Below are 12,998 nucleotides of genomic sequence, written 5' to 3'. Positions count from 1 at the left end.
TTAAGAAGTCACCACGGCTGACACCTTTTTGGGTAAAGATCTTGTTAAGCAGGGATGTCACTTAGTCTAGTGTAGGGACAGACTAACCTGAATTTTCTTTTCTGTAATGACTCTTAAGTTGCAACTTGTATCCATTTTGGCAACACTAATGAGTTTCGAACTTGTACTTATTATTCTGTTTTGTAGACTCAGACTATTCAAAGAATTTATGTTTATAGTGATACCAGTATACCTTTTGAATCTCATCTTGAAAAGTTTGTATCTTCAGTTATCTTTGACTTTATATTAAATTTTTGAACTTTATCAGTGGTCAGTGGTCATTTAGAGTGGTGTAAGTTCTTAATTGATTGATCTAGTATTGGATTGCCTTTTACTCAATGACAGGTACCAACGATCCAGTCGACTTGATTTGGGATCTGGTAAGGTAACTAGAAGCCAGAAATCCCGCGTTAACAGTTGGTAGCAGGTAGGATGGTTATCTTCTTGAGGAAGGTAATCTAGAGAGGTTAGTTTACCCCAAGGCCCCTAGACATCGAGAGACAAGCAGCGGAAGAATCGTGAGCCGAGGGTGCAGACGGTGCGAGAAAAGCAGCAGTATCGGAGGAGAGTGAGTATAACAAGGGTCATGCGTGAACAGATTGCGGTGTTTTGTGTTGTATTTGTAGTGTAATGTCTTGCGGAGTTGAATGCCTGTAGTGTGATTGAGAGAAGGTTGTGAGCGCGCGCAACCTGGTGAACTGGTAAACCTGGTAAACGGGTGAACTGGCAAATCTTAAGTTCAGGCCAGAGCTTAAGTGGTTTTGGGTGTATCGAACATCCAGAGTAGTTGTCGACCATAGTACGGAGGTCACGAGGTACCATTGACCGCCGTGGGACCGTGATAGGGGGAGTGTAAGAGTGGGTGTGTGAAGTAACGGACGCTGGTAGAAAGTTACTGTGTGTAAGCAACCTATCAGAGAAGGCGATTGTCTGGACGTAAACGGAAAGACATCTCGTCAAGTTAAGGTGACAACTACAGAAAAGACTGTGGGCGTACAGTCAAGAAAGGTGATCGCTTGGACGGAAGTAATCATTTTTCAGAGTATGAATGGGACGCATGCATGACCGAGGAGACGAGCTGAGAAAGGAGGGGAACTGCTGCGAAGGGGGACGGGTGACGTCGGTTAGAGCCGCGCTGTGATTGAGCGGTTGGTGTGACGTTAGCTAAAGCCGCGCTCTGGTTGGGCGGCTAGAGTGACGTCGGAGGAAAGCCGCGCACGGATAGGCCAGTTAGTGAGAACCGCGCTGAGATTGGTGGATTGTCATCAGGAAGTAAACAAACGCTGAGAAAAGAGAAATCATGAAGTGCTTTAAGTGTTTCAAAGGGATTTTTAAAAGAAAAAGAAGTGAACATTATTACGGGGAAGAGGCGCCGCCAGAGGGTACACCAGCTCATTATATGGCAGCGAATGTGGGGCTGCATACGATATTGTGGATTGGGACTTGGAATAAGCTTACAGAAGGGAATGAGGAAATGCAGTTCCCGAAGTATGGGACGTTTAAGTTAGAGGTGTTACATCGGCTGAAAGCAACCATGTCCTCATTGAAACCCCCGCCTAGACCAACCCAGTTTGAGGCCCTTAATGCCTGGATTAGGGCGGCGCATGACAGGAATTTGAATAGGCGTCAACAAAGATTGACGCGATCGGTAAGAGCAGTGCGAGATTCCAAATGGGACGAAGAGGAAAAGAGATGGAGGGTACAGGCTATTGAAGTAGAGAAATTGTATCCAATGAGGGAGGTGGGAGGAGGAGGAAACCTCATGGAAGAGGACGAGGAAAGCGAGTCGGAAGACAACCTGATAAACAGATTGTTGTTAGATAGACCACCTCCGAGAGTCGAGGAGATTGAAGATAGGGGACTTGCAAGGGAAGGTGGGACTGCCATAGAGGGGTTTACACCACTCCCTATATCGGAATGGACACCTATCAAAGGCGAGGAGACACCTCAAAACAACACAGTACAGAGTGTAGTGGGAAGGTTTGTGGTACAAAAGACGCCAAACACCGAAAAGGTTGAGTCTTTTGGATTACCGGATGCTCTTCAAGTACCTGTTACCATAGGACCTATAGTGTCGATTTACAATCCCGAACATGGGAGAGGGGAAGAGCAGGCACGGTTAGATAGAGAAAGAATTGAGATGGAAAGAAGGAATAACACGACAAATGCATGGAAGCAATTACCAGGATCGGTAACGTGGAACACCCCATTCGAGACGACTGTGGGTCCCAACACAGGACAGGGAGGTCAAAGAGGACCGATGGACTTGAGGGGACCGCGGCCGAAGTCCTATACTGAATTAAGAGCTGATTTGAGGGAATGGGATGGGTCCGCAGTAACCCCGAGTAACAGGTCAAGAACAGAACCCGAGTGGGAAAGCAGAGGTAACGGGACGGTATCTCATTGCGGGGCTAGTGAAAGCAGTCAGGGTCGAGAAGGTCAAAGTCAGGAGAACAGAGGAGTTACATGTCCTACGAATGGGAGGGAACAGCAGGAGCGGAATGGTAGGAGTATGGGGTGTGAGGAGATGTATCGCCTCATGCAAACCGAGGGAGACCCAAGAACGCAAGAGTACAGGGATAGGTTTAGGTGCGCTCATCACGCACCTGGGGAAAGTGTACAGCACTGGCAAAGAGGGAACAGTGAAAGGTCACGTCATACATCGAGTGATCGGAGGTCACAGATGTATGAGGAAGAGAAAGGGAGTAACGGAATATCCTACCATGTGTCCAGTGAAACTAGACAGGATGGGGAACGCGGGGCTATGAGGAGCGAAGGAGTGTTTCACCATCCACCCCGAGAAGATGGAAAGGCATGGGATCTAGAGAGATGGGAGCATGGGAGAACTCCCCATAACTCACCAGTGCTTAGGCGTAGGACTAGGAGCTGGGATGGGAGAGATGCGGAAGGGGCACCTAGAGCCGAAGTACTAAAAGCTGCGATAAAGGTTAAAAGGCTTGATGTCTCTAGTCTAAAATCCGATCTAGATGAGATTATAGAAGGGACGGTGCCTTTAGAAAGGATTGATTTGTACGAACAAGATGAGCTGCTGTTCATAGCGAAGGATACTACTAGGAAGGCTAGAGCGATTCATGAGAAACTGTCTAACTTGGCAGACAGGTACATGATAGATTTGTCCAGAACAAAGACATTACAGAGTAACCATAGGTTGCAGTACTCAGACCAAGACCTAGACGAGAAGAGAACTACAGGATTAAAAACACACATAAGAGAGTTGATATCGGGAATAAGGGTGTGGAGAGACCTGGACAAATGGGAAGAGAGATGGTCCAAAAGGGGTTCGGCTAGACGCAGTACAAATGTGATGACCCCCGAGGGAAGGGTAATGCAGATGGAGGCATTCCCTTTGCGGGAAATATCAAATGGGAACTATGTACATGTACCATGGAGTAGAGGAGATTTGGCTGCATTTACCAACTTGTTTCCGAAGTTAAGGGACAATCCAGTAGAGTGGTATAAGCAGGTAGAAAGGTTTGTAAAGATCTCGAAAGTATTATGGATTGATTTGAACACTTTGTTTGACATTGTGGTCCCGTCTGACTTGTGGACATCGTGCAAGACTAGTGTTGAATGGCCAACTTCTGAACCAGTGAGAAATGCTCTGACAAATGGACCGTCCGAAATTGTCATGCAAAAGTATGAAAGGGTAATAGCTTGGCTGAAAGATAAAGTACCACCCCAGGACATAGATTGGGTAAAGATAGATCGAACAAGACAGGAACCGAAGGAGACAGTTCATGAGTTCTATGAAAGGTTGTTGAAAACATTCAAACAATACAGTGGACTTGATGTAATGGATCCTAAAGATATAGGACAGTTTGTGTCAAAGTTTGTTTTGGGGTTGAGGCCTGATATTTGTTTGATGATTCAACAACATTTGATCTGTTGGCAAAATAAACCATTAGATGAGATCTTGCGATATGCGAGATACTGCAGTGACGAAATAGATTCTAAAGCCAAGAATCTAAAGGAGAAGTTGATGGTGGTACAGATGCAGTCGGCAGGAAAGGGTGGACAACAGAAACAGGGGATGGGACGAAAATCAAATGGTCAGAGCAAAGATAGTGAAGAAAGTCAGAGACGTAGAATAGACTTTGCCACTTTAAAGAAAACGACAAAGTGCCACCAGTGTCACCAGGTGGGACATTGGCGACGCGAGTGTCCCTTTAACCCTGAAAATGGAGAGCTAGAATTAGAAGAGCAAGATCAAGAGGTTCCAGCTCAAAAGGCGACTGCCCCAGGAAGCAAGGGGGTCAAAGGGGGGACTACGGCTCCAAGAGCTCAGTTCCCACAGCCACCGAAATTAGCGAACGGGGGAAAGGTCTTTAAACAAATGCCTCTCTTTATCGAGGAAGAAAAATTTTATTATATTGATCCATTGACAGGACAACGTGTGAATAGAGAAGAGGACTGTACCCTCGGGGCAGTCCTAGAGGTGGATCAAAGAGGGCCGTTTGTTGAGGCTGAAGTGGCAGGGTGTCCTACAACGTTCTTGGTGGATACTGGAGCTACTAGATCAACGTTGAGATCAGTGGTGGTTCCAGACTTACCGATGTCAGGGGAAACAATTCAGGTGGTAGGAGTTGCAAACAAAAGGATGACTAGTCCCTTGACCGAACCAGTATCTGTGAAAATAGGAAACCATATGAATGAACATCAGTTTGTGGTTTGTGATTCGAGTCCTGTATGTCTGTTAGGAAGGGATTTGTTGTGTAAATTGAACTGCACAATATACTGCACCCCGCAAGGAGTGGAGGTACAGACTACAGACGATGATGCTACTTTCAAGGTAGCCAATTCAAAATCTTGTATAGAACTATATCCTACTCTGACTGTAGAAGATCTTCCTCAGGACTTAAGAGATGCAGTGAAGTCAGAGGTATGGGATTTCACGGGTGAAGAAATAGGATTGATTAAAGGGGTAGAACCAGTAAAAATAATGGTAAAGCCAAATGCCGAGTTTCCCAGAACCCCACAGTACAAATTGTCCCAGGAAACGATTGCAGGAATAAGGCCTGTGATCGAGTCAATGATTCAGCAGGGAATATTAAAGGAAATTGTGGGAAGTCCTTGTAACTCCCCGATCATAGGTTTGCAGAAACCTAGTGGGAAATTCAGGATAGTACAGGACCTTCGAAAAATTAACAGTATAGTCGTTTCCTGTTGTCCAGTGGTACCGAATCCATCAGTGATACCGTTCCAAATACCATGCCAAGCGGAATGGTTCACAGTGATAGATCTATGCCCGGCCTTCTTTTCAATCCCATTAGATGAGGAAAGCAGGTATCTTTTTGCTTTTAAAATGGAAGATCGCGTTTTAACATGGTGTCGAATCCCACAAGGATTCACAGACAGCCCATCAATCTTCAACCAGTTGTTGAAGAAGAATCTCGAAGATCTAGTACTGCCACAGAATTCGGTTCTGGTCCAGTACATAGATGACTTACTTGTTGCGTCAGAAACTGAGGAGGCTTGTAAAACAGATTCCATTGCCTTATTGAACCACTTAGCTGAAAATGGACATAAAGTATCTCCGAGCAAGTTACAGTACTGTTTGACAGAAGTACAGTATTTGGGACACCGGTTAGAGAAGGGAAAATGCAAGGTGTCCCCAGATAGGATTGAGGCGATAATGAAAATGAATGCGCCTACGACTCAGAGAGAAGTTAGGATGTTTCTAGGAATGGTGGGTTATTGTCGACAGTGGATAGTTAACTTTTCACTGAAAGCAAAACCCTTACAGAAACTGACGCACAAGGAGGTGAGTGATCCGGTACCATGGGACGATGAATGCCTAGTGGCATTCCTGCAGTTGAGGGACGACTTGTGTCGTGCTCCGGCTCTGGGGATGCCCGATTACGAGAAGTCTTTTTCGCTTTACTGCTGTGAGAGGGAGGGATGTGCTTTGTCAGTCTTGGCACAGACCCATGGAAATGCCCGTAGACCAGTTGCCTACTTTTCGGCTACATTAGACCCAGTAGCCGCAGCGTTGCCCGGATGTCTTAAATCCATTGCTGCAACGGGTGTCAGCATTGAGAGGTGTGAGAGTATCGTTATGGGACACCAGTTAGTGGTGTATGTACCGCATTCTGTAGAATTGTTAATGACTAGGACCAAGACGCAGCATCTGACCAATAGCAGGCTCACGCGCTACGAGCAAGTTATCCTTGCTGCGGAGAACGTGGCCCTTAAGAGATGCTCTGTTTTGAATCCTGCTACATTGATGCCACTACCTACTGTAATAGAAGGCGAAGAATGTGAAGACCACGATTGCCTTGATGTGACTGAACTATGCACGAAGCCCCGACCAGATATAGTAGATGAGCCGTTGACTGAACCTGATGAAATTTATTTTGTCGATGGCTCATGTTTAAGAGACGATACTGGTCGATTGAGAGCAGCTTATGCTGTTTGTACCATTACGGGAGTTGTGGAAGCCGCTTGCCTGGAAGGAGTACATTCCGCACAGGTAGCAGAAATTATTGCCCTAACTCGTGCCTGTATAGCAGGAAACGGAAAGAGAGTCACCATATACACTGACAGCCAATATGGTTTCGGTGTGGTTCACAATTTCGGGCAATTGTGGTCTCAGAGAGGTTACATGACCTCTTCTGGTTCGCCCATTCGAAATGGAGAATTTGTGCGGCTGTTGTTGGAAGCATTGCAGGGTCCAGCCGCCATTGCGATTGTAAAGTGTGTAGCTCATACCAAGAATACAGATTTTGTGTCACAAGGCAACCGATATGCTGATGAAGTCGCTCGCTATTGCGCAGAGCAGGACTATTGCTTCACGAAGGTAGAAATAGATGGGGCAGAAGAAAAGACAGAATTGAGTATGATGTTAGAAACTGTAGACACTTGGGAGGATTTGAGGATGATGCAGGAGAACGCACCTGAAACGGAGAAAAAGGCATGGGAAATAGCAGGGTGCGTGAGAAGCGAGATGGATTTTTGGATTTCAGCAGATGGGAGGGCGGTGTTACCTGAGGAACTAGCGAATCCCATGGCAAGGCAAATACATGGTCCAGTACACTTAGGAAGAGACGCTATGCTGAGAGTGTTTAGGCAGACTTGGTATTGCCCTAAATTTAGGATAGCGGCTGAGTCCGTGTGTAAGCGATGTGTTACCTGCCAACAATTAAATATAGGGAAAAGAACACCAGTTACACTGAGTCACATTGGGAGGTCTGGGGGGCCTTTCAATAGAATGCATTTGGACTTTATTGAAATGCCACCAATCAACCGCCTTAGGTATGTTTTGGTGGTTGTATGTCTATTTTCCAGGTGGGTTGAAGCATACCCTACACGCAGGTGCGATACACTCACAGTAGCCAAACTGTTGCTCAGGGAGTTAATACCACGCTTCGGTGTGCCTGCCTCCCTGGAATCGGACAGAGGAAAACATTTTAACAGCGAAATTGTGAAGATGTTGTGTTCTACATTAAAGATCGATCAAAAACTGCATTGTAGTTATCGACCAGAAGCCTCAGGGATTGTGGAGCAAGTAAATGGCACTCTGAAAAGTCGACTTGCCAAAGTCTGTTCATCCACTTCTTTGAGTTGGCCAGATGCCCTTCCTTTAGTGCTCATGAGTATGCGCAGCACACCTGACAGGAGGACAGGTCTCTCGCCACATGAGATTCTGATGGGGAGGGCCATGAGACTTCCTACAGTTCCAACTGCTGCCCTATTGAATATCACAGATGATCTGATCTTGGATTATTGTAAGGGACTGTCTGACGCCATCCATTCTGTGTCCCTTCAGGTGCAGGCGGCTGTAGTTCCATCATCCAGGAACCTGTGTCATGATCTGTGCCCTGGGGACTGGGTGTTGGTCAAGAAGCACGTCCGGAAGAACTGCCTAGATGTACACTGCCGTGGGCCCTTTCAGGTAATCCTGATCACGAATACTGCGGTGAAGTGCGGAGGGCTGCCAAATTGGATCCATGCATCCCATACTCGGAGAGTTTCAGCACCTCTAGAAGAAACAGCTCCTCTCCCAGACGAAAGTCCAGTAGTGGAAGAAGAATCCCAAGGGGGGGCCAGTCCAGCTGTAGAGGTGGTGGAAGAAGTTGGGAACGCATCAGATCCAGAAGAGGAAGGACGGCAGAACGGCAGTGAGACCAAAGACGCAACTGAAGGAGAGAGCTGCAGTGAATACGACTCAGACACAGATCAGTACCAGAGCGATCAGGAATCGAGTGTGAGGACAAGAAATAGGAGGACAAGGCGTGGAGCAGCCACCTGGCCAGAAAGAAGGAGGAGGTTGAGCTTGAGGTCTGCTCGAGAAGAAACGCTTGCTCCTATATCCGAAGACTCAGACCCGGAAGAAGATACCCAGGATCAAGCCCAGGGGGGTCTCAGAAGATCAAGGAGGGTGCGAGAGCCTAGCAAAAGGTACTCTACTCCTGATTGGACCTACCTCGTTGCAGATGTCCGTGGGACACGGAACCGGGAGGGTCAGGGAATTGAACCTGATCAGAACTGACCCGATCATCACAGTGCAAATACGGTTCCTGCTACCAGGGGTGGAGGCCGAAAGGTTGCTGACACTCAACATCGTCTACCCTCCTCTCCTGAGCGGAATAAGAAAATTGATTTTAGAGACAGTTGATTTCCCGGTTTGCTGTTCACGATATCCAATATTGGAGGGAACTCTTCTTCGATTGGAAATGCTTGAGCGAGTAGTAGAACTTCTTGGAACACTCATAGTTTCAGATTGATAAAAGACTTTCGTAAGAACTTTTGTAAATATTGCTGCAAGATAACCTAGCGCCGAGTGGAAGAAGAAAAATGGTAGGGGCTTCCTTTTAGAGGATGGAGAAGGGCTAGGGTTGTCTATTTCACAGGACTCTAGAACTGTTTTGTGGAGTAAATTGTCAGCTTCCAGGTGTTCAAAAGAGAGACATTGTTCGAAAGAGAGACTTTGTACGTTGGAGATAAAAGAACGCCAAATCTACCCTGTTTGAGATCATGGAGGCTGGCAACCCGAACCGCAGGGCAAAATGCATAGTAGGCACACTTTTAGGGGTGGTGATTTCGCTTATAGTTTTAGTAGTTACTGTATCATATATAGTGGGACATGAAAATGAAACAAAGACGAGATTAGAAACTAAGAAGACATCAACTCAAAAGCCTATCACGATTGTTGAGGTAAAGGGAGAAAACACTGAGAAAGAACAGGGTTTGTTAGATGCTGAGATCAAAAGATTACATATGGATGAATCAAAGGGGAACTTTAGGTCAAATGCTTATGCCAAGTTGCTTTACGAATACATTGATGTCATGGAGGCGAAGAATTGCTACGTTTGTATGCAATTACCAGCTTCTGTGGATGAGGGTATCAGATACCATCATCTTCCATTGACATATGGAATCACATGTAGTTTGTTGTTAAGTATATTCTATGGACGAGAGGGGTTCGAGTATTATTTCTCGAATTTTGACTCGACATTGCCAGAGGTCCCAAATTACAAGCATCTGAACAAGTGGGACTATTACAAGAGCGAAGACAAATTACACAAATGGTTCATTCCATGGAGAACGTTAGATACTTCACATGCCCGGAGAAATAATCTGACTTGTCAAGTGTCAGAAATTGAGAAAAAGTTTATAGGGCAGGTGGATACTAGATACAGGAGGCAAAAGATTCTGAAAGCTTCAGGACAATGGGAAACAGATTGGACCAAGGAGGAAAGGATACAACAAAGAAAGGGTAGCTTTGGTCCAATTGCTCTAGACAAGGAGAAACGGGGGAAACTGTGTATTCACAGGCGTTACTCCTATTATGAGAATCTGTATGTAGGTCAAGCCAGTTGTGAACATGCTTTCCAATTGGAGTACTACTCCAAAGACTTTTTGAAAGAGATGCAAGCGATTCCAAATGTGTATTTTGTATGTGGAAGAAATGCATATGTGAAGCTACCAGATAATTGGTATGGATCATGTTATCTAGCAATTGTCTTCCCCAAAATATATCATGTTGAGAATTTAGAACCGATCAAGAGAGGAATACCAACAAGAGGAAAGAGAGGGTTAGGAGCTGAAGAAGTAATTGGGGATGTATTTGGTGCTGCATTCCCTATCTTGGGAGTGATACTGAATGACATCCAAATTAGGAGATTGGCTACAGTCGTGGATAGGTTGTCTGCCAGCACTGCCAGATCATTAATGCTGGTGGAGGGTGAGATGCAATCGATAAGGGCAATGGTTCTTCAGAACCGACTTGCTCTAGACGTTCTGTTAGCCAAAGAGGGAGGAGTTTGCAAGGCTTTGAAGGTCCAGGAATGCTGCACTTACATTCCGGACAATTCAAAACCTCTAGAGAAATACATACGAAACATCACTGCAATTCACCACGAAATTGAGGATCTGACAAAAGTAAATGTGTGGGAAAAAGTAGGTCATGGAATGGGTAAAGTTGGAGGTTGGTTTGCCAACCTAGGAAAGGGTATCGTTTGGTACATACTGAAACCCATTATCATAATTGTGATTTGTGTAATCACTTTGTGGGGATTGGTGCGTTTGTATCAATGGTATAAAGCAAACAGGTTGCAGAGATCTAGGAGAGAACAGGAGAAAAGGTTGACAGCAATGCAAGATACGCAATATAAGAGTCTGAAGGCGTTGGAGACAATGAAAAGAAGTGGTACTGCCATGACATCACTTTGAAGGGTCCTACATTTTTGTGATGGTGTTTCGATGGTGATGACCCCTGAAGGTCATCAAAGGGGGGACTGAGAGAGCACAAATCTGAAAAAATGTATAAGTGCACCATATTTACAAGCACAGAGTTAGTTAACCCCTTCGACGCTCATGACGAGCTGGGCTCGTCATGAGGTAGCCTCCTGCTACGCTGATGACGAGCCCAGCTCGTCATGAAACATGCGATACCGCAAATCTCAGCGTACGGGCGGAATTCCGCCCGCACGCATGCGGTTAACATATACCTTGCACCAGAGTGTCTTATATTTAGTAGTGAAATGTATAGAGTGTTCAAATAGGGTAACAATAATCGTAGTAGTGTGAGACTAATGTAGAAATGTTGGAATGAATATGAAAACCTCACGTTCTCATGTTAAAGGAATCATGTAAGAGTTGAATGGAACCTTGCAAACCAGTTAAATTGTGTAGGCCTCATGGCAATTCACAGCAAATCTAAACGTGCTGCTAAAATAATGTGAGGTGGAGTTAACGTGGTTCTTCCAAAATGTATTATCGAATTTAGTATTGAAATATATGCTTTATAGATGTGTTGCTTTTAGAAACGTATGTTAGTTAAGAATGCTGTTTAAATCAAGTTAAATGTTTTCAGAGTGCAGGGACCAGCTTCATGTAAATCAAGCAGACCCGAACTGATAATGTTGTTCTTTTGATCTGCAATGTGCTCGTTAGAGAAGAAGTCGAGAGGCGCCAAGTACAGAGCTTTACATATGTTTTACGACCTATAGATACGGAGGAGCCTGGAATTTGAGGCCCACTGTAGGATGGTCTGTATGCAGGTGCGAGGGGTCTTAATCAGTTGTAATGAATGGGGCTTTGTTCAGTGGCGCTTGGCGCAGGCCTGTAGGAGTCTTCAGGAATTTCAGGGGGTACCGGCGCACTGGAGAAGAAGCCTGGGAACCAAGGTCAACTTTAACGAGGGTCTTGAAGAGTACCATCATGGAGTTTACCGCGCAAAGATGTACCACGTGAGGGGCGTCCCGAGGGGCGTTCCTATCGGAAATGTGATTTTGTATTAGGGAAAGCGACCCGGGAGGAGAGCAGAGCAGATGATTTTGGGAGCCTAAGAGAGCTGTTGGGTAGGCAGATAGGCTGTTCACCAGAGACAGATTTACAGAAGAGACAAAGAGAAGTGCGTGATCTTCTTAAGAAGTCACCACGGCTGACACCTTTTTGGGTAAAGATCTTGTTAAGCAGGGATGTCACTTAGTCTAGTGTAGGGACAGACTAACCTGAATTTTCTTTTCTGTAATGACTCTTAAGTTGCAACTTGTATCCATTTTGGCAACACTAATGATTTTCGAACTTGTACTTATTATTCTGTTTTGTAGACTCAGACTATTCAAAGAATTTATGTTTATAGTGATACCAGTATACCTTTTGAATCTCATCTTGAGAAGTTTGTATCTTCAGTTATCTTTGACTTTATATTAAATTTTTGAACTTTATCAGTGGTCAGTGGTCATTTAGAGTGGTGTAAGTTCTTAATTGATTGATCTAGTATTGGATTGCCTTTTACTCAATGACAGGTACCAACGATCCAGTCGACTTGATTTGGGATCTGGTAAGGTAACTAGAAGCCAGAAATCCTGCGTTAACAATGCCAAGTCACTTCCAGATGGGGAGCGTTGACATAGAGTTATTAACTGTAAGCACAAAGGTCTTAATGTGTTTGCTGACATTAATTTAATTATTTCTACAGCAGACGCCGAAGAGTGCATTTCACGCCAATACGCATCTCCTGTTTTACCCACAGTGCCCTGAAGTCATTAGTAGTAAACTCAGTGCTGTAAAGGTCAGTACTGGAGGCTACATTTAAAGGTCTTGCAGATCCAGGACATTTAAGCACTTTGTATTTAGTGCCTCCCTGATAGAAGTATGGACTCTCACTCTGTTGATATCGAGTCACTTCCGATGAGAGTTATTATCTGTAAGCACATCAGTATTAATGAGTTTTTTTAGGTGGCCCAGGCCCAACGCTTTCTTTACACTCCCTCGGTGTGATTTACTGGCCGAAAATGGCGCCAGCACCGCTCTATACTTGGCTTTCATTTTTCTATGCCCTCTGCTTACTTTTCTCCTATGTTCCATATTTGGGTCAGTGATCAGGGAAAGTGCTGTGCAAGAAGGTCATCAGTGCACACATATATGCATCTTCTATAAAATTACCGTAATTGATCAGGTTACGGAACAGCAGTCTTAAATGCTTGTAAACA

The 12,998-nt window shown here is 45.1% G+C and overlaps 1 protein-coding gene across 1 annotated transcript in view; it reads right to left on the bottom strand.

Annotated features, from left to right (window-relative positions):
- Positions 1–12,998, bottom strand: part of LOC144823881 (mucin-2-like) — a 1,553,567-nt gene that overhangs the window by 736,691 nt on the left and 803,878 nt on the right. The window lies entirely within an intron of this gene.

The sequence above is a fragment of the Lissotriton helveticus genome, chromosome 3_1 (assembly GCF_964261635.1).
Source record: "Lissotriton helveticus chromosome 3_1, aLisHel1.1, whole genome shotgun sequence".
NCBI lineage: Eukaryota > Metazoa > Chordata > Amphibia > Caudata > Salamandridae > Lissotriton > Lissotriton helveticus.
Note: the sequence above shows the minus strand (reverse complement) of the source record. Positions and strands in the feature narration are given on the sequence as shown.